The sequence below is a fragment of the Tamandua tetradactyla genome, chromosome 9, assembly GCF_023851605.1.
Source record: "Tamandua tetradactyla isolate mTamTet1 chromosome 9, mTamTet1.pri, whole genome shotgun sequence".
Taxonomy (NCBI): domain Eukaryota; kingdom Metazoa; phylum Chordata; class Mammalia; order Pilosa; family Myrmecophagidae; genus Tamandua; species Tamandua tetradactyla.
Genome location: NC_135335.1, coordinates 61,065,789 through 61,087,896, shown reverse-complemented (window position 1 = coordinate 61,087,896; position 22,108 = coordinate 61,065,789). Strand labels below are relative to the sequence as shown.

At 36.0% G+C, this 22,108-nt stretch overlaps 1 long non-coding RNA gene across 1 annotated transcript in view; it reads right to left on the bottom strand.

Moving 5' to 3' along the window:
• Positions 1-6,453: 6,453 nt before the first annotated feature.
• The window catches only part of LOC143646124 (uncharacterized), a 104,695-nt gene continuing 89,040 nt past the window's right edge, over positions 6,454-22,108 (bottom strand). The window contains exon 3 of the long non-coding RNA XR_013157303.1: positions 6,454-6,544. This is a non-coding gene — a long non-coding RNA (uncharacterized LOC143646124). The remainder of the gene's footprint in view (positions 6,545-22,108) is intronic.

Genomic DNA, 22,108 nt, shown 5'->3' with positions numbered 1-22,108 from the left:
AAGTTCATGCTACTTGGCCCCCAAATTTCTCTCATAGAAAATAGCTTAAGGGAACAATGAGATGTGTAAAAAATGAATGCATAAGAATATGTACCTCAATTTTTTGTACTCCAGATATCTTAGGATCAATCTATGTATCTAACTATATACATCCTTGCACTGGATTATTTAGTCATGTGGAACGATACTTGAGCATTTATAAATTCACATTATGATCCAAATTTATATATATGTGCATATAAATATAATAATCTGCCACAGTTATAAAGGTAGTAGTTAAAGATATTTGAACTTGTTGATAGTCATTATCTTCATCTCTCAAAACACATTTTATGGGTGATTCTTAATTTCTTGTTTTTCTGAGCGTTCTAAATGTTCTTAAATTAGGATCTACTATTTTTATCATCTGCAAATATTGAAAATAAGAATAGTAAAAGAAGTTGTATACTCTGGCTGCAAAAACAAAGGCAAGCATAATTGCAAAAATGGTTAAAGCAATGTAGTATATTGGAATAGAGCCTATAAAATTCTCTATTATATTCAACAGCACTCCTTTGAATGCAACTTTTTTATATCAGTTTTACAAATCAGTCACCATTTTGGGAAATTGATCTGTAACACTCACATTTGCCTTACATGCATATTAGAATTAACTAAATCCTCATTCTTTCCATCATTCAATCAAATAAAGTGGTTTTATAGCATGTGAGTATAAATAATGTATTTTACGTTGTTATTGATTCAATACGCTATTGGTCAGGCCATTTAAAAAAAATCCCTAAAAGTGAAGCACTCTCTTTTTCTATCCTGATGTTAAAAGTAGAACCGGCAGTTTGGAGGGCTACATTAGAGGAAGAGAAAAATATTTTCTTCTCTAAATGAATAACAGAGAATAATTAACAAAAATATTGTGATTGAGAATTAATGTGTACGAGCACCAAATTTTAGAATTGCAAATCCCATAAAAATGTCTCCAAGAATCATTTATGTATAGTTATTTCTTAGAGGTGGCTTCCTAAATCACATACATTTGCTGCATTTGCAGTTTCATCAAGTTTACAGTTATACTAGGAGCAGTATTTTTCAAAGTCGTCACTTGAGCATGTCTGCATTATTAAAGACTATTACAAGGTTTTACAGATGCAATTTCAAAAACTCAGAATCATTCTTCTTTTGCCCATATTTCAAAAGAGTTTCTCCAAATGTGGATCTAAACTGACCTGCACTTAGTGTCCAGAAATTGTTCAACATGGATGCTATGAGCATAGCCAAATAATACTGACCACAACACGAAGTTCAAACTGCTGCAAATCATTAACATGGTCCTATTACAAGCTACAAATTCTACTCTGACTTTCCCCAATATGACTTCTGAAGTATCAAATAAATGTCCTACTTTTTTTCTACGTTCGTACCCATGAGAACAAATATTAATAAAAGAGAAAAATTATGAAGCTGGTATGAATTACACTTCTCCATGCAGAACCTGATAGAGATTTGAAGGTTGATAAAAAAATTATTTATGCAGTGAATGAATTTCAAACAAATGTTCACATACATGTTAATATTAGGACATGAGAATAGGATTTGGCTTCACCTGAACTTTATGATTCTCCGCATTGTGTTCCTCTTATTTCCAGGATTACATTGCCAATCATAGAGTGGTCCAAGACAAAGCAAAATTTTGATGCCCCTTCAACTTATATACAAACCATTTATATAGGCACACGCACATATCACTCATTTTATCACCAAATGTCAAGTACTTCATTGGCGCATAATGATTAGAGATGTGACGATTGTCGATTAGCCATGAAGGAAACGCCAGGAGAATCATAATATGGCCAGCCCTGATATAGTGATAAGCTGATCATTTAGGGTCTGTTGATCTACTGGTTGGAACCACACATGCACCAGTAGGAGAAGGGAAAAGAAATGAGGACCTGGTTCAAAGCTAAGGAATTTCTTGAATAAGAGATTATTAGAAGGTCCTTAATGAGATTTATTAAATTGTATTAAATTTATTTAAATTCATTAAATTGTGTCCTATATTATGCAGTTTCTGATTTAAACACCCTCTTCCATCTGCCCTAAGTGCTGTATACAAAGACAGTCATCTTGCAAATTCTGAATCTCCCTGTTCTGTTGACAGCACGATGATACAGATGATATAGTCCACTGATTCTCAAATGTTTTTGGCTTTATTGGTGCAGATTACTGGGCTCTACCACCAGAGTCCAGCACATTAGGTCTGGGGTGAGGTCTGAGAATTGACATTTCAAACAAACTATGGTGGTACTGATGCTGCTGGTGGAAAATCACACTTAGAGAAACCCTGAATTAACCTAGTTTAACTTGATTTTATTAAATGACTCTCCCTGTTTGGGTTCCATGCTCAAGTTCCTACATAAAGAACTCCATGGGATTGTTTTGTTTTGTTTTTATCTCAGTTAGAGGAAATTCAGGGAAAAAATCATTTTAGTTATTGCTTCAGACTACAGATAATCTCAAGTGTAACATAGTCATAAATGTGATTCCACCTACGAGATAGAGAGTTGAGCACACTTTAATAAAGAGTGAGGGGAAAAAACACACGGAAACTAGATTTTGAAAGAAAAACACAAACCAGTTCATACGACTTTGAAGAATTTTATCCCCCTTGGGAAGGACAGTTAAATGTTACAAAATTCCTTTTGCCTTCTTAATGTTGAAATGTGCTATAGTCAATTCTAGTTTCTTTGATTATCATTTCAAATGAACTATTCTGTATGAGGGAATAAAGATTGTCACCTGGTGCTTCATTTATAGAAGTGACTGTGCATTCTAATTTCTAAACAGAAATTTGGATATCAATTGCTTTGAGTGCCCATCATAAGATAAGAAATCGAAGAAACAAAGGATTCTTCTCACTACAGGATTGTGAATCTTCATTCCTCTATCACATGAGCCTAAAAGCTCTTTCCAATGCAATGAGATTATAAATTCTACATAGTACCTGGAAATGCAAATTTTTTTGTTTCAGCCAAATGATTTCATCAATAATTTGTCTTACATTATCACCACATAACATTACCTAAACATTCCAAGAGAATACATAGCAATATAAATTGTATACCAGGATTCAATAGAAGGGTTCAGTTAACATGCACATATAAAAACACAACAGATTTTTTCCAAAATGATGTGTTTAGTCCATATTTCAGTGAAACATGGTACTCATACTGATAAGCAATGTAAACAAATATTCTACTGCTCTAGAAACACATATGTATCTGCAGGCTAGCAATTGACCATATTTTTGCTACTGTATCTATAGCAGTTGTTTTCAACTGAGGGTGATTTTGCTCCCCCCAAAAAGCATCTGGCAATATCTGGAGATGTCATTGGTTGTCCTAGCAGGTGTGGGGGTATGCTAACTGGTATTTAATGTGTTGACAACGGAGATGTTGCAAACATCATGAAATAGATAGGCCATCCCCTATAATCAAGAATTATTAAGAGTTGTGAGTAATTTGAAGCTAGAGAACTCCATTTTTCTCTTCACGTCTGTAATACCATTCAGAGACATTGCTGTCTAAGCAAAAAAAGGGCCCTAATAATAGATGTGTTGTTTGAATGGTTTTTCTCTTCCTTCCTTCCATCTTATCTGCCTCCCCACCTCTGGCCAGCCACGTCTCTCCTCTTTTTCTTTCTTTCATTCTGTAAGAAATCGTTAGCAAGCATTCCTACTCATTCCCTACACGTACATAGGGAAGCACTTCCTACTAATTCTTAAGGCATTTGTTTGGTGAGACTAAATGGATTCCTTTCTAGAAATGAGTCCACTGTCAGATATGTCATCAGGCTTCACAAGCAGGTGTCATGAAACACCATTCAACTAAAATTCTGTGTCATGGTATCTCCTTCAGATTCAATGTAAAAAAGAAAAAAATACATAAATGATGTTTATAGTGATTAATGTATGCATGGATACTCTCCTGGAAATGGGTTTACAGAGTGGTAGCTCTGAATATGAACCTGAAACTACAATGCATATATCCCCTTCACTGCTGTCACTTTTACCTACACTATGACCATCACTATGCAACAGTGGCCCAAGATGTGAAGGCCCACATGGAGACTCTGAGATGGCCCAGATCCTTTTCAAAGCTAGCTTCTCTCATGGACCAACCAGACGATTTATTCTTTCAAGGCCATTCATTCTAGGATTCCCCATCCTCCTCCACCGCAAATAACATCTGCCAGCGTGACTCCAGTCCATCAGAAATGAGTACCAGTGGGGGATGGAATTTGCCTCTACCTCACTAAATTCTATGAACATTATTTATACAAATAGATACATGAACTAGAATATCAAACTCTTCTCACAAGTAGTAGCCAACTCGGCTTCAATTCAGTTTTGTCAGAATATGGCTATTTCCAAGTTGCTTTTCTGAACTTATCAGGGAAAATAGCGTAGTTCATTAGGAACAGATGTTCAGAAGTCAAAAGTTAAATGGGAAATGGACTTGTAGAAACCTATGGGGGTGTGGAAGGAATTGAGGTTTGTTTATCAAGTCTTGCTTGAACCTCCCCTTTCCCTCTGTACCCATGAATCCCATATCATTATGTCATGAATTTTGTTCAATTACAATCAGTTTCCCCTTTTTTGTTATCACTTGAACCCAGAACTCAAACCCTGAAAATATATATCTGCAAACTCCCTCTTATGAGAGTTTATTGAAATTCTGCCAGGGTGGTGTTCTATCTTGTGGCATTAGGTCTAATAAACTTACTTTTGCTGGGTTCATTTATTAGTGAGGAAAAATTGGCAGTCAACAGGTAGAAGAGAGTATGAACTTTGAACATGATAAGTACCAATGTGATCACATTGATTTTACTGGGCCTAGAAGTTAGCCCAGCTGATATTTCCGATATTGATTCTTCACAAAGATAATTTTAACTTAAGCAAAAGTCCAGAAAGTAATAGCTAATGATAGCTGAGAACTTACTATCTGCCAAGCATTGTTCCTAGTGATCTCCATGTATTAAAATTCGAAACAACCCTTTGAAGTAGGGATACATATCCCTGTTTTATAGATGAGGAAAGTGAGGCACAGAGAAGTTAAAATGTTCCTCTTGGTGAAAGAAACACAGAGACCTGGAACAAAGCTTGTCAAGAGTTCTAACAGCTTTACTATGCTCTTCGTGAATGATTTTTTTTCACATTCATTAAAAAATCTACTTTAGCATACATAGTATTTGTATTAGTCGGTGTACCCCAGGGAAACAGAACCAGCAGGATATATAAACTAATATATATATAATGTAAATATTATGAGATATTTTTATATATAGGAATTAACTTACACTATTGTAGAATAGGCAAGTCAAAAATACATAGGGCAAGCCACAAGCTGGGAACTCAGATGAAAAGTTTTCAATGAATTCTCCAAAGAGAAGCTGCTGGCTGAAGAATTGATGTAAATTCTTCCTTCTGACTGCTGAAATCATCACTTCCTCTTTGAAGGCCTTCAAATGATTGGATGAGACTTCTTTCATTGTTGAGGGCAGTCTCCTCATTTGATTGTAGATATAATCAGTATTCAATGCAGTCAATTTATGGAAGATCTAAATGCATGAGATATCCAGTGCTTGGGCACCATAACCTGGCCACGTTGACACATGAATTAAACTATCACAATATTCCTCACAGAATTTGAACCAAAATATGAGAATTATAGTAGTGTTAATTGTTTATACTCAGAGAAATTAAAAATTGATTTTAATAATTAATTTCTACACATGCAGTTTTAAATGCTGAAAATGTCTATATTCATTTGCACTGACACAATTTAAAAGATGCATTTAAGAATCCTTTAAAAAACTAACATGTAATCTGTTTAGTTCCAAATGCAGAAAGAAAAACAGGTTCAATTTATGTTTAGCATTATTCAGCTTAAAACTAGCATATGTGAAATGGAAAGCTAGTATTTTTCAGACTTAAACACAGGTATCTTCCAGCAATAGAAAGTATCTAGTTCTTAAAACTTTTTGAACAGCGTTTATTTCTAATAATGTTGTTGTTTTTCCAAGATTTATAAAGAAAAAAATCAATAAATAGAAGATGAAAGCTAAAAAAAAAATGAAAGAAAAAAATTTAGTCTAGCCATTAAATGGAGGCTTTTGTAAGTCCTACCAACTGACTCTCGCAATTTGCTCTCTAACTTGCTTTCTATAGTCAGGGGCTTTTACTGCCATGCTGTTTACATCTAACAATAATTCTGTTCAACAAAAACTGAGAAGGTTTGATCCACTATGGGATCTTCCTACTCAAAAATGTGGTCTGTAAGTCAATAGAAGGAATCTCACCTGGCTACTTGCTAAAACTGCTGAAACTATTGGATATGAGACAGGATCTCAGACTAATTATGTACACATTAAAGTTTGAGAAGCAGTAGACTTACATTTAGGGGAAAATCTTGGTCCTCGAAATATTTGATGAGTTTGTATTTTTATCCTTCATCTGGCGTTAAGTAACAACAATTTCATGCAGTAACATTACCTTACAAAAAAAAAATGATTTAGGTAGCATTAATAGAGAATAAGTTACTCTCTATGTTAAAAGCAGAATTTATTTTATGGTTAAAATTATACAAAACAGTTTTGCCCAATATTGTCCCCAAGTTCTTCATTTTTATTAACCCACTGACTGTAATCTTATTTCAAAAGTTCATCAATTCCATTCATTATAGAGACATTCTTTGGTATCACTATTAAGTTTGACACTTGAATTTAAAAAGTCAATAAATTCAGATATAAGAGCCTTTGAGCCATCAGAATATGCCCTTCATTTTATTTAAAAGCAATGAGAATATTGCCACTTTGAGGTTCTGTTAACATTTTGTAAAACAACAAATAAGACACTTTAAGGGCAATTGGAAAAAAAATTATCATATGGCAACTATCGCATCATGACTGCATTATGATCATAAAAATCTGTAGTGCAAATATTTTTGTAGTTCTAAGAAAAGTAAAAGGCAGATACTAAGCATATACATACTATCTTTGAAAAGCAATAGGATTAACATCAATATGCATCAATATATAATAATGATGGGGAACATACTAATAGAAACGTCTATTTTACAAAATAACCTCAATATTGACAATGATATTCACTAAGATCTATCTTGCAATATCTTCATGGAATTGATTTAATGACCTTGCTTTCATCTGGCATAGACTTTTGTCATTCAATTACATTCCCTTGTGTCAATATTGCTCCAAATTAATATCCTCATATGTTTGCTTGCTTTGGGTAATTGCCTGATTCCTTTCATAATTTTAAAAAAGAATTGGAATGCATAACTTCTAGACAATATTTCCTCACCAACCTTTCTAAACCACTTCCCAAACTCCAAATGTTTTTGAAAGTACTATATTCAAACTATCTTCCAGCTTCTGACTCCAGGGAGCATTGCAAATACCTTGGTATTGAGAGCACTTATAATTGCAATGCATATTGGTATTTGCACTAACGTCCTTTCAACTGAAGAGTTTGAGTTAATTTAAAACCATCAAGGAAATCTCAAGTCAAGGACCCCCCACTGAGATCAAGAGAGAGCTGAAGAATTATATCTGCAAGCAATAGAATGAGCATTTAATTTAGGGAAAAGAAATTCCTGAGGTGTTGACAATTCACACCCGCTACCTCTACTACCTGATTACTGATGTCCAAATCCACAGGTAGTCAGGACCACCTGGTGTTCTTTCCCAGGACGAAAAATGCTTGAGATGGAGAAGATCATGTTACTCTAACTGAACATAGAGGCACCAGTTAAACGTGGACTTAAGATATTGTTTCTGGGCTTAAGATATTGTCTGATCCACACCGCCATATTTCACTCCAAATATTTGAAGTTAAATATCATTTGGTTCCAGGAGATCAAAAGATGTTTCATATATGAAATTAAATAATGCAGGGTTTTATTTTTGTGTGTGTTGTTGATTTTAAGTTAAATCTGTTTGGTTCTGGTTATGCTAAACTTGGAAACAATACAAACTAAATAAACATAAAATAAAATTCACCCTATCACACCAGGAAACAGTCACTTAACATATTTTTCGGGATGTATGTAGTATACCTGCACCTACACATATATATATACATGATCTTAATATAAATTGAAATAGCCTTCACTGCTTTGAGTCTAGTTGTCACTTAATATACTGACAAGGAGATGCATTTACAATGCTATTCACATCCTTTTCCATTTATCAACTCTCTTCTTTCTTTTTACTGCAGTTTGGGGCCTATCACACACTCATCATTCAAATCAACCTTCTTACAAGTACTGTACGGTGGGCTGATGTGGGACCCCAAAGACATCAGGTCTTAGTCCTGAAAACCGTAAATATTACTTTAAGTGGAAAGAAGGTCTCTGCAGAGGAGATTAAGATAAGGATCTTGAGATAAGAAGATTACCCTGAGTATCCAGGTGTGCCCTAACTGCAAGTCATGAATCCTTATAAGAGAGATGCTCAGGTGAAAGACACCACCCAAAGGAAAGGCACTGTGAAGATGGAGGTATGATTGAAGAGTTGCAGTCAAAAGCCAAGGAATGCTGGCAGTCACGAGAGGTCCCAAGAGTTTATAACAGGATGCTCCACAGAGCTTCCTGAAAGAATGTGGCCTTATGGACTCCTTGAGTTTGGCTCAGTGAAACTGATTTTGAACTTCTGAACCAAAGAACAGTTACATAATAATTGCATATTTTTGTTTCTTTGTTTTGATTTTGTTTTTTTGCATGGGCAGGTACCAAAAATCGAACCTGGGTCTCTGGCATGGCAAGCAAAAACTCTGCCACTGAGCCACCTTCTCACACCTTCTTGCATATGGTTTTAAGCCACCAAGTTTGTGGTAATTTGTTACAGCAGCTTCAGGAAACTAATGTACACCCCTAAACATCTCTCCCCACCTAGACCCATTTTATTCCATTATCAGATCATTCAAAACCCATTCTTAAATGACCCTACATCCCATAGGAGGGCCCTAAAAGGCTGAATAATGCTGGAGAAAACTGTGGATAGTACTGATTGTTATCACCGTAAAGCCATGTTCCTCCACCACAATGGATCCACGATATTCCTCAGCCCTATCATTTTTCTGCTGAATCTTTGCCCTCAAAATGCTCAGGTGTCTTCAATCTTTAACACTACTCTTGTTCTACATTACCTTCTTTTAAATTACTTATTATTCCCTTTGGGAGGAAACTAACATACAGGCCTTAATTCCTCACTTCCCATTCAGTCCTCTTTAGTTATCAATCTTCCATTTCACTGAAATTTCTATTCCAGACTTCACCAATGACATTCATGTTGTTGAATCTGGAATACAAGAGAGCTGTCAGTCCACCTATCCTCCCAGACCCAGCCAAGGTATTGAAGCCACTGATCCTTTACAAGGATGTGTTAAAATGTTGGCTCTCCTACTTGAAGAAAAAGGGTGCCTCCATTCCAGCTAGCTTATATAAATGTAAGGAGCAACTAGAGTGAGTTTTGTACATTTTTTCATTCCAGAAAAATGAATAATAAAATGTACCCAACTTGCAAAGTCTTCACTCTCAAACCATAAACCTTTTCTTTTGTTTATTGTAGTTTCTTTAACCTTTATAGATTGCTTGCTCTTTAGCCTATTTTAGCCAAATAATCTCAAGTTTAAACTGCAATAACATAATTTGTACGAGGCTAAAGTGCATGAGTAAATAATAATATATAACCCTCTTTTATTGATTAAACAAGCTGATATAGTTCTTTATATAAGAAAAGCCCTTTATATAAGTCATATTAAAGTTAACAACTGATAAAAATGTCGTAAAATGATGAAAAAAATAGTGTAGTATATTTAATATTTATTTGAAATATGTAGACATTTATTTGCAGAGAGACTTAAATCACTTTCAAAATATTTTATTCCTGAATTCTTTCTTGTGGCATGGTAAAGAGCCTGGAAGCCAAAACCCAGCAACATGTTTGGTTAGCCAGCTGTATTAGTTAGATTCAGTTGTCAACTTGGCCAGGTGAGCATATCTAGTCTTGTTGCTGAGGACATAAGCCAATGGTACGTGAACCTCATCTGTTGCTAATTACATCTGCAGTCGGCTAGGAGGCGTGTCTGCTGCAATGAGTGACTGGTTTGACTTAATTGGCTGATGCTTAAATGAGAGAATGCAAGGTAGCACAGCCTAGCAGCTCGGCATTCCTCATCTCAGCATGCAGCAGCTCAGCCCAGACCTTTGGAGATGCAGAAGGAAGTCACCCCGGGGGAAGTTGTTGGAACCCAGGGGCCTGGAGAGAAGACCAACAGAGACCATCCTGTGCCTTCCACGTAAGAAAGAACCTCAGTGGAAAGTTAACTGCCTTTCCTCTGAAGAACCAACAAAATAAATCCCCTTTTATTAAAAGCCAATCCGTCTCTGGTGTGTTGCATTCTGGCAGCTAGCAAACTAGAACACCAGCCAAGAGATGCTTCTCTCCAACTACCTAGACTCTACTCTAAGCAGAAAGTTAAGAGCACAAACACCCAGGAAAACAAGTGGGTCAGCTCAGAAGCTTAAGGAAAATACTGGGCCATCTGTCCTGCGTCTTCAAGGACTCCAAGTTCGCCCAGGAGTAAGGAGCCTAATCCCATGGCACTAAGAGGTTAGTGCTAGGAATGGCAGGCTGGTGAGCCAGGACACTAGGAACCGGTATGGAATTTCGCCTTTTTTTCTCTCCCTTCCTTAAGAATAGGCAGTACTTCCAGTATTCTGGCTAACATCCCACTGGGCTGTCTGTTATGAAATTGGTATAATTTCCCCACCACAGACCTAAAAGGCCACTGCAATACTGCCAGTCCACAATACGGCCTGGAGGACAGCCAGCATTAGCCCACAGATGGAACAGCTACAATCCTACCTTAGAATTAAATCTCTTTTGTAAATGGGAAGGGAAGTGGCAAGAAATTCCTTACATATAGCTTTTAGGGCCTTATATCAGGATAAGCCCATGAAGGATTCTCGTAAACTATATAATGCCCAAGAGAACTAACAAAACTTCCTTCTCATAACTCTGCGAAAGGAGACAAATATTATAAATAATGCTCTTTTAAGTAGCAGCCCCTTCCCAGAATCCTTGTTTAGCTTCTATTAAAACCCACTGCAGCTGAATACAGAGGCCAGGAGTCAATATAAGCTAAAAGATGGGGAACCATAGCCCTCCAATGGGAATCTCAATTATAATACCTTCCTTCAGTCTATAAAAGACAGGGAAAGAGATAGAAATTCCCTACACCCAGATATTTGCAGCTCTCTATCAAAATAAGGACTTATAAAAAGAAAAAAGACAAAAACCAAAAATAAATTACTTTTCACTTGTACTATGCCTATCTCTCAGTTTCCTTTAGAAAAGAAAGTACTTGTTTGCTAGAAGACATGAGAATATATACTGCCAAGCTAGTTAATTGTAACCTAAGGGAAATCACTCAGGAGAAAGAAAAACCCAGCTCTTTTCCAGGAGAAGCTAATGGAAGCCTTAAAAAGCTAATAATGTAAGCCCAGATTTCTGGGAATGTCAAATCTTGCTGGGCATGCATTTCATCAGCCAATCTGTGCCTGACATTCAGGAAAAGTTGCAAAAGCTTTCCATGGCCTGTATAATCACACTAATGACTTATTCAAAACTTCCTGTACTAACTTTAACAGTCGAAACAAGGCTGAGAAAGAGGAGATGGTAAAGAGAGGTAAGCAAAAGACCAGATAACATGTTCAGCTTGTTGCAATTGCTGTCAGTAGCACCCTGTCCTCTTGAGATCACCAAATCCAGGGGTCAAGGGCCTTGCCTCAACCATGAGTCAGTAGGCCACTGCCAAAGAGTTTGCCAGAAACCTTGAGACTACCTTCAACCTTAGGGCCCAGCAGAGCCTTGCCCCAAGGACCATCAACATGGACTTCAAACCAAGGCACTGCACTGTCACTTGAAGGGGGGCAGGACAGCCCTTAGAGCTCTGCTCATGGCAAGTGAAGAAGACTAAGGGTATCCCAGACTTTGTGTTGCTCTGCTGACTTCACATCTGACCAACTTAAAGGAGTTCCAGGTGACACTCAACATGAAAGTAAGATTATTAATTTCTTAATTAACACTGGAGCCACTCTGTTGTAAACTAACTATCTGGCACTCTGGGTCTACCTCCCTTCAGATATGCCTAGTTATGGTAGCTGAAGGTAAAGCTATAACTGATACCTTCACCACCCCTCTCCATTGTAAGCTTAAAAACAGTCTAGTGTCCCATCAATTTCTCTTTATCCCTAAATGTCCCAACCTCTTCTAGGGGGAGATCTTCACTCCTTGGGGGCTACTCTAGACTAGTAAACCTGACTAGTGTTTATTCCTTGTCTCTACTGAATCAAGGCTTCTTAACATTCCCAAAGAAATCCTTAAGCAAATAGACTTGTCCGTATGGGATGAAAGCATCCCATGGTGAGACAACTAATTAGCCTGAGTCTGCATTCAGGTCAAGTCTGGAGTAAACTTTCTCCACCAAAAGCAGCATCTCTTTAAATGGGAAAGTTAAAAGCCTTCAGCCAACTAAAAAAAAAAAAAAAAAAAAATTCTTAAAAACCAATTTCTACTCCCAAATCCTAGTTCTCCTTCCTAGATCTTAAGGGTACACTTTGGTATCCCTCTTCACCCTGACTTTTAATATCTATTTGCTTTAAAGTGGCAACAACTTAGAGACAAAATTCCCACCCATCTCACTTAAAAGTGCTACCTCAAGTACCTTTAAGAATGCCTTAGCCTCCAATTGCAGCTGCTGTTCCAGATGTGGTAAATAAATAAATAAATAAAATAAAAAATAAAATAAAATAAAATACCTTAGCAACAGACCTTATAACATCCAAATCCTCAAAGCTCAGTTTTGCAAGGTCTTAACTTTGTGAACTCGTGTTTATTAATATAAAAGCAAATTTTGTTTCTTGTGGTCACTGATAACTGAATGGATATGGAAACTTGCGAAAAGTATAAGTACATGAATTTTATAAACAATTGCTAAAACTACAAGCCCTGGATAAATGTGAAAAGTTATGCAAAATTTAAGAAAGTAAACTTTGCTAATCACTGTTATTTATAAGAAGTTAAAAGAATTATGAAAGTCAATTCTATCTATCATATTCAGTGCTTAACAAAATTTGACAAGCTTATTTATAATATTTTTTGAAACTTGTAAAACGATATAGGCATACAAAACTAAAATTTAGTTTTCTCTGTAAAATAATGAAATTGTTAGTCTATTCTTTTTTTCTTAAATTGTTAGTCTACTCTTAATGAAAGGTTACAACAATTTTTTCTTAATTATACAAGTACTTTATCTAAAAGATAAAATATTTTGTATCAATCAGAAGAATATCCTTGTTACTCTTTATGTTGACCTTATTATCATCTTTTATTTCAAAAGGCAAGTCTTCTCACTTTTAAAGGAAGATAGTTACCAAAGATTTTTTCTCAGCCTGCAAAGGGAAGTACTAAAATATTTTAACATATTGCATTAAAAAGGTATTTACAAAGTATGACAATAATTAAGAAATTTTCTATCTTTCTGCTAGGTAAATTTGCATGAGTGAAATGCTATTTATATATTTAGAACTTGTTTAAAATTCCTAAAAAAGCAATGTTATTTCCTAATACTAATCTTATAATGCTAAAACTATAAATCATAGAAACAACTTATCACTTACACTATTTTACTCTAAAATGTCCCTAAAAAGACATGTGGTCAGCTGTAAGTCAAAACCTCATCTTCAACAAAAAGGGCTTTAAAAAAGCAACAAGGCAGGTGGGCCACGGTGACTCAGCAGGCAGAGTTTTCACCTGCCATGCCAGAGACCAGGGTTCAATTTCAGGTACCTGTTCATGCAAAAAAAAAAAAAAAAGCAACAAGGCAAATATATAAATTATATTCTGTTAATTATCACCTAGTAAATGTGTAAAGATAAAATAGGACAAAACTTCTACTTTGGTTGGTGGTTAATAATCCCAATGTAATTGTCAAATGATTTTATTTCTAAAAGTACCTTCATGAAAAGTGCTTATAAATAATTAAGGGTTAAATTGCAAGCTCTTGTAGCAGACACATTTACTCCTGAGCTTTAGCTGTTATTTCTGAATTCTGAAATGCTTTGCTCTTTGTGTAACTTAGTAATTCCCTAAAACTTTAAGTATCTGTATGGCACCTAAAACTCAAAATTAAAGTTCTCCAGCTCTAAAAGTCAGCATCACTCTATACAACAACAATTAAAAAGCTGCACATTTTCTATAAGACACTTTCTAATTTAATCTGTATAGTATTTGCAAAGCCCCTTGAAGGTCTAAAAAAAGTAAAATTATTGAACTTCCCCATTGAGGGAATTCTTGCTATTCTCTTAAGCAATAGGGGCACACAATTCAACAAACCAGAGTAAATCCAAAACCCTACCCTCAGGGACTTCAGATCAAAAAACAAAACTAATTGCCTCACCTGAACTCTAGAATTAAGAAAAGGGAAAAACCATAGCTTTCTTGTCCTGAATATACCTGCAGTAGCGCAAAAAAATTACAAGGCTTTCTCTCAATTAAAGACCACCAAGAAGTATTCAATTTCTTAAATGCTGCACTTTACCAGAAATAACCATAATTCATTGCCTTGGCCATCAAAAAATAATACTTACATCTCTCAAGGAAATAACTGGGCTGACACAGCAGCAAAAGCTACAATCTGATCAATCTAGCCTCTTCTAAGCTTCATTCCTGCACCCCTTAAATTGCCACATGCAGCCTCTTATTCCCCAGTTAAACAGGCATGAGCCACTCAGCTAGGATTCACTGTTGGACCTAAAAGATGGTCGTTTCTCCCTTTTCCATGGCCAATGACTCTCCTAGGCCTGTTCACTTCTATCCTCTCGGTATTGATCAGCCTTGCATTTTTAAACTTCTCACCAAGTTCATCTCTTCCAGACTAGAAGACGTTTCACACAAAACTAATGCTGATGGGAGGATTTCAGCCATCCCAACCATGCCTCAGGACTTCTCCACTCTCAACATAAATGAGGTAACCAGAAAGTTCTATGCCCCATCAGGCAGGGCCTACACCCCTTGACAAGTGAGAAACAGCTACAGAAGACAGACTCTCATCTCTTAGCACCCCTTAAAATTAAGGGTGAGAGTTCTCTGAGGGCGAAGTTGAGGCAGGCTAGAACAGGGAAAGAGGGTCTAAAGAAACCCTTCAGCAAGGATGGTTAATCAAGGTCTGGAAGGCCCATGTACCTGCTGACACCCTGCCCCAGAGCTACCCACTTACGGGAAGCATCTGGTGGCAGCCAACCCGTCTAGAAGCAGATAACCCTACCTGAGTGAGTCATCTGTGAAGAAGAGTAAAGACAACTGACCCATCCAAATGCACTATCTACCAGCAAGCACTGCCTTGGAGAGAAGGGAGGGGAAAAGAAAGCTCCAAATAAGGAAGTGGAAGGGGAATAAAAAAAAAAAGCTAATCTATGAAAGCAAATGGCCCCATATTGCCTACCTCCTTTCATCTTCCTCACTTCCATCTTTGCAAGAACACCTGTGTGTCTGCTTGCATATTTTCTGAATATATTTTCTATCACTTAAAAGTATATGTGCATATCTTTTTACATTTCAACATAAAGTGAATATATACTACATTTGCAATAGTAATTTTTAATTTATGAAAAACATTGGCAGTATAGAAAATTAATTTAAAGTTGCCAAGCACTTTCAGAAGAGATGAGGTCTGTGGAATGATCAAACATCTGTAAGCCTGCAAACAAGATTATTAGGCCTTTTACAAATATTAAATATTTTTTCAATTAATTTAATTTTTTTTAGAAATGTTTTTTAGATTTAGAGGAAAATTAGGCAGACTACCCCTCCCCCCCACAAAACATACAGTCTTCCTTATTATTAACATCTTGCATCAGTGTGAAACATATGTTACAACTAATAAAATGATATTGATACATTCATATGAAATAAATCCCACAGTTTACATTGTTTCACTCTTTGTGTTGTACCATGTGGGCTTTGACAAACGCATAACATCCTGTATCAATTATTATAGTATCCAGTATAATACAGAATAGTTTCACCCCTTGAAAATCCCCCATGCTCCCCCTATACATCCCATTACCCTGAACCCTGAAAATCAACTGAACTTTTTGCTTCTCTGGGGTTTTGCCTTTTCCAGAATATTGTATAGCTGGAATCAGGTGAGGTTTTCAGAATGATTTCTTTCACTTAGCAATACATATTTAAGATTCTTCCATATCTATGTTTGGTTAGATGATTCATTTCTTATCATCATTGAACAACGTTCCATTGTATGGAGGTACCATTTTACATTTAGATCAATAATCCATTTTTATTAGTTTTCCTGAAAGGTATAAGGTCTGTGTCTACATTTATATTTTTGCATATGGAAGCCAAATTTTCCTGAGCCATTTATTGAAAAGTTTGTCTTTTCTGTTAAATTGTCTTTGCCCCCTTGTCAAGAATCTTGTGACTGTATTTATAATGGGTCAACTTCTGGGTTGTCTATTCTGTTCAATTGATTATGTTTAAATTATTTCACTAATATCATGCTGTCTTAAATATTGCAGGTTTATAATAAGTCTTGAAATCAGATAGTGAATCCTATGACTTTTTTCTTATCTTTCAGTATTGTGTCACTTTTTCTCAGTCTTTCCGTTTTCTCTGTAAATTTTAGAATCAGTTTATTGAGCTCCATATAATAACATGCTTGGATTTTGAGTAAGATTACATTGAATATATAGATCACATTAGGAAGAATTGATATCTTAACATGTTGAGACTTCTTATCTGAAAACATGGATGCTTGAAAAATTTCTTTCATCAGAGTTTTGTAGTTTTCCTTGTATAGACCCTGCGCATATTTTGTTAGATTGATACCAAAGTATTTCAATTTTTGTGCTAACATAAATTGTATGGCGTTTTTAATTTTAAATTCCAATTATTCATTGTTAGAATATGAGAAAGAAATCGACTTTTGTGTATTAACCCTGTACTCCACTACCGTGTTAGAATTGCTTGTCCATTCTAAGAAATTGTTTTGTCAATTCTTTGGGGTTTTTCACATAGACAATCACATAATCTAAGAGAAAGAAAATAGTCTTATTTCTTACTTCCCAGTATACATATACATTTTCTTTTCTTTTCTTTTCCTTTTTGTTGCATTAGCTAGGGGTAGTGAGAGGGAAACATACTTGCCATGTTTCTGATCTTTGGGGGTAAGCATCCAGTTTTTATCTATAAATATGTCTTTAACACAGAGCTTTAAAGAGATGATCTTTATCAACTTGAGGAAAATCCCTTTAGTCCCAGTTTTTGAGAGTTGTTATTATGAATTGGTGTTGGGTTTTATCAAATGCTTTTCCTGTGTCAACAGATATGATTGTATAGATTTTCTCCTTTAGCCTACTGATATGGTGGATTACATTAACTGATTTCTGAATGTTGAACCAGAAATCTGAAATAATTGCCATTTGGTTGTATAATTATTTTTATATATAATTGTTGATATTTTGCTGAGAATTTTGAATCTGTGTTCCTGAGTATACCTATTGTCATAGCTTGCTGGCTGCTGGAATGCAATATATCAGAAATGGAATGGCTTTTAAAAAGGGGAATTTAATAAGTTGCTATTAAATTTACAGTTCTAAGGCTGAGAAAATGCCCCAATTAAAACAAGTCTATAGAAATGTCCAATCTAAGGCATCCAGTAAAAGATACCTTGGTTCAAGAAGGCCGATGAAGTTCAGGGTTTCTCTCTCAAGTGGAAGGACATGTGTTGAACAGTCAGGGTTTCTCTCTCGTCTGAACGGCACATGGCGAACACAGCATCATCTGCTGGCTTCTTCTCTTTGCTTCCTGTTTCATGAAGCTTCCCAGGAGGTGTTTTCCTTTTTTATCTCCAAAGGTCTGGCTGATGGACTCTCTGCTTCATGGTGCTGCAGCATTCTCTGCTCTCTCTGAATTGCTCTCATCCTCCAAAATGTTTCCTCTTTTATAGGACTTCAGAAACTAATCAAGACCCACCCGAATGGGTGGAGACATGTCATCACCTAATGCAGCTTAACAACCACTCTTGATTAAATCACATCTCCAGGGAGATGATCTAATTACAGATTCAAACATACAATATTGCATAGGGATTATTCTGCCTTTGCAAAATGAGACTTTGATTAAAACATGGCTTTTCTAGGGGACATACATCCTTTCAAACCATCACATGTATCTTTAAATTTACTCTTTTAAATATCTTTATTTAGTTTTGGTATTAGGGTAATGCTAGCTTCATAGAATGAGTTAAGAAATGTTCTGTTTTCTTCTTACTTCTGGAAGAGATTATAGAAAATTGTTATCATTTCTTCCTTAAATGTTTGGTAGAGTTCACTATTGAAACCCTCAGGGTCTAATGCTTTATTTTTTTGATGATTGCTAATTATGAATTCAGTTGACTTAGCATATCAATAGCATATCAGGCTATTCATGTTATCTATTTCTCCTTGTGTGAGTTTTAGTAATTTGCATCTTTCAAGAAATTGGTCTATTTCATCACAGTCATCAAATTTGTGAAAATATATGTAATAATATTTCTGATTGTCATTTATATGTCTGTGAGATCAATAATGACCTGCCTTTTATTTTTTTTATTTTTGGGGTAGGCACCGGAAATTGAACCCAGGTCTCCAATATGGCACCTGGTCTCCAGTATGGCACAGTTGCCCACCCATCTACCTTTTATTTTTGAAAATGGTAATTTTTTGTCATCTCTCTTTCTTTTTGGTTAGCCTGGGAATAGTTTTATCGATATTTGTTGGTCTTCTGCATTCTTTTTATTTTTTAATTATTATTTATTTGAAATGGAATTTTATTGAGATATATTCACATGTTATATAACCATTTAAATTATACAGTCCATGGTTCACAGTATCATTATGTGGCTGTGCATTCAGCATCACAATAGATTTTAGAACACTTTCATCACTCCAAAAACAGTAGAAATAGGAATAAAAACAAAAGTAAATGTAAGAAAAAAAAACAGCCAAAATGTCCCATACTTCCATATTCCATATTATTTCTTTATTCATTGTCCTTATTTTCTTACTTATCTCTCCATACACTGGATAAAGGGAATGACATTAACAGGTTTTCACGATCACATGAGTACACTGTAAAAACTATGTACTTATACATTCCCCTTCAAGAATCAAGCCTGCTGGATTACAGACCAACAGTTCAAGGCATTTCCTTCTAGCTACTCCAATACATCAAAAACTGAAATGGGACAACTTCCAGAATGACCTCTTGACTCTATTTGAAATCTCTCAGCCACTGAAACTTCATTTTCTTTCATTTCTCTCCTGTCATTTGAACAAAAAGTCATTCTCAATCCCATAAAGCCAAAGCCAGGCTCACCCCTGGTGGTCCCACATTGGCAGGGATATTTACAATCCTTAGAGCCATGTTTCATGGAGTAGGGAAAGCAATAACTTTACTTGCAGAGTTGGCTTAGAAGGACAGACCACATTTGAGCAACAAAAGAGGTTCACTGGCAGCGATACGTAGTCAAAATTATGAGTACTCTTAGCTTTTCATTTGCAATAATAAGTTTCATAAGGGCAGGCTCCAAGATAGGTTTGACCTATTAAACTAGTAGTCCCCAATGCTTCCAAGAATGTCAGTTCTTTCCCAGGTGGAGAGAAGCTTAGTATTTCAACATTTTGCCCCCGTCCTGCAAAGGTACTTTGCAAATATTTTTTTCTAACACCTGTCCAGATTACTCTGGGACATATTGAGACATCACACTAACATGTACAAACCAACAAGATCTCACTCCCTATTCAAGGTTCCATTTAATTATGGTGTTTGAATAAACTGATCATTCAAACTGACAGTATAGCTAGTGTGCTATAGAAAATAAAACTTTTGCACAAATGAACATCCCTTTCTTTGGTCTCACTCAGAACTTGATGGTTTTAAGTACAGTCAATATCATTCTTTAACCTGACTTACCTTAGTCCAAGCTAGATCAGCTTCATTCAAAACTCTAAATGAAGTCTGGTTTCTTTTTCAGTTTTTTGAACAGTTACTATATAGAGTAATGCTGGCTTTCATAGCTGCAGAATCCTGTATCTGAATCTCAGATGTCACACAGATACCTGAAGCACCAGGGAGTGACTAGGTTATACACAAAGAGCTCAGCATCTCAGAATTTAGAAATAACCATTACAACTCAGAAATAGATGTGATTGCTATAAGAGCTTATAAAATAGGAAGCTTTACAATAAACATTCCCCTGATAGCTTATGCTCTTAAATTCAATTATCAGAGTTTACACATTATAGTTAGTCCATATTAGTGAGACATTTTTCATTTCTGGCTTACTTTACTCAATATACTGTCTTCCAGATTCATTCACCTCATTGCATGCCTCACAACGTCATTCCTTTTTGCAGCCACTCAATATTCCATTGTAGGTATACAACACAGGTTGCCAATCTGTTCATCAGTCTATGCACCTTTAGGCTACCTCCAGACATTGAAAATCATGAATACTGCCATCATAAACACCTATGTACAAATGTCCATCCTGTCCCTGCTTTCCATTCTTCCAAGTTTATACCGAGTAACAGGGTTGCACGATTGTATACAACCCTATACTTAGTGTCCTTTGGAAACAGCAAACTGCCATCCAGAGGGCTGCACCTTTCTATTTCCCTACCAAGAGTGACTAGGTAATCTCTTTCCATCCATATTTTTCCACCACTTGTACTTTTATGCTTATTTCTAAGCAGTTTTATTCACACACCATATAATCCATCTTATGTAAACAATCAATGGTTCCTGGTAGAATCACATAGTTATGCCTTCACTGCCACAGTCTATATGAAGACATTTCCATTTCTTCCAAAAAGAAAGAAGAGGGGGGAAATTGAAGAATAAAATCAAATAAAATAAAAATGAGAAATAATAATACCAAGAATCCCATGCCCCTCCCTTCTACATTCCTCTTATTGACAATTAGCTTTAATATATTGCCTTTGTTACATTCAATAGAAGCATATTTCAATGTTCCTAATAACAGTAGACCCTAGTGTCCATTGATTGTACTTTTTCCTGTATACCATCCCATTTTCAGCACCTTGTACTGTTGAAATTCATTCATTCTCCCATATGTAAAAACATTCTTATATTTGTCCACTCCATGATTAGTTTCTTCTGTAGGTCTTTTTCACTCTTTTACCCAAGGTTTTCTTGTTGGTTGGCTTTGTTCTCTATCTGTTCTTTGGCATTCAGTTCAACTTTTTCTACACCTCTAGCATAACATCTGTTTAAATGATGAGAATTTTTCAGCTCTTGTTTTCCTGGTTCTTGCCCTGCTCATATGAAACCCTTTTTTTGAGAAGGTTGTGCTGGTTTGAAAGTATTATGCACCCCAGAGCCATGTTTTAATCCTGATTTAATTTTGCGGGGAAGCCATTTCTTTTAATCCTGATTCGAAATTGTAGGTGGAAACTTTTGATAAGATTATCTCCACAGAGATGTTGCATGCCCAATTGTGGGTGTGGCCTTTTGATTAGATGGAGATGTGTCTCCATCCATTCCAGGTTGTCCTTGATTAGTTTGCTGGAGTCATTTTGAGGAGAGGAAACATTTTGGAGAGAGCAGAGCTGACACAGATGTTGACTTGGAGAACAGAGACACAGATATTTGGAAATGCTTGGAGACCAGAAAATGTCACCATGAGATGTTATTAAGCAAGCCAAAACCTGGGGAGAGCCAAAGGAATCCATGAGATGAAAGCCAGCCCCAGAGAAGCAATGTGAGGAACTCTCACAGAGGCTGAAAGCAGTGGAGCCCAGGAGCAAGGGACCAGCGGATCCTGGAAATGCATGATTTCCCAGCTCACAGAGGTGTTCTTGACCCATCATCCTTTCCTGAATTAAGGTTTCTTTCCTTGGATGCCTTAGTTTGGAAATATTTATGGGCTTAGGACTGTAAACTTGCAACTTAT